Below are 825 nucleotides of genomic sequence, written 5' to 3' on the forward strand. Positions count from 1 at the left end.
GCTGCTGCTCCCCTGCCCTGCTGGGGCACCGCGGACCCGCTCCCAGCAGCCCCGGGCTGGCACAGAGGAGGGTGCTGGATGTGAGAAGGGATTCCCAGAGCCTCCTCTCCCCGCTGTCCACGCAGGGCACAGAGGATACCATTCCACACGCCAAGGTCCCTGGCAGGGAGAGCAGCTCACCACTCAGACCTACCCTCCCTGGGTGTGAAAGCACAGGGAACGTCCCTCATGCCCAGCTGGGCTCTGCTCTGCCCACCAGCCACGGTCCTGGGGTGTGACAGGACCCTCCAAGCCACGGCTTCATCAGGCAGGGAAGGCAATCAGCTGTAATTAACGGCGGCTGCGGGCAAAGTGCGGCACGGGGACCTTTCTTCCTTCTTTTCCCCAAGACTGCAAAATAAATTATCCTGCAAAGTTAGCAGAGGCTGAGCTATGGAAACAATTAAACAAAAATTAAATCTAATTCATTTATACTCGGAGCACAAAGTGGATAATGTGGGGGTTTTCTTTGCTCTCCTCTCTTTGCCTTGGTGTTACAGAGGACTATTATGGGAAATTAATCACGGGGAAAAGCAATGAACGTGATCTATCGCTCTTTAAAAGTGCACTGTAGTGATTATATAAAAATCTATTAGAGAGGCCAGGAAATAGCAGAGTGACACCATTTAAAAGGAAAAGGGAGACCGGGCTGGTGGCAAAGGGATCGATTTCTTAACTGACAGATCCGCAGCAGAGGGAGCGGGAGGGGGTCGGGCCGCGGGGTGGCCGCGGGGCTGTGCATGCCCAAAAACCCGTCACAGATCCCGCTGCAGGCAGGGCCGGCCC

This window comes from Geospiza fortis, unplaced genomic scaffold (assembly GCF_000277835.1).
Source record: "Geospiza fortis unplaced genomic scaffold, GeoFor_1.0 scaffold261, whole genome shotgun sequence".
NCBI classification, from domain to species: Eukaryota; Metazoa; Chordata; class Aves; order Passeriformes; family Thraupidae; genus Geospiza; species Geospiza fortis.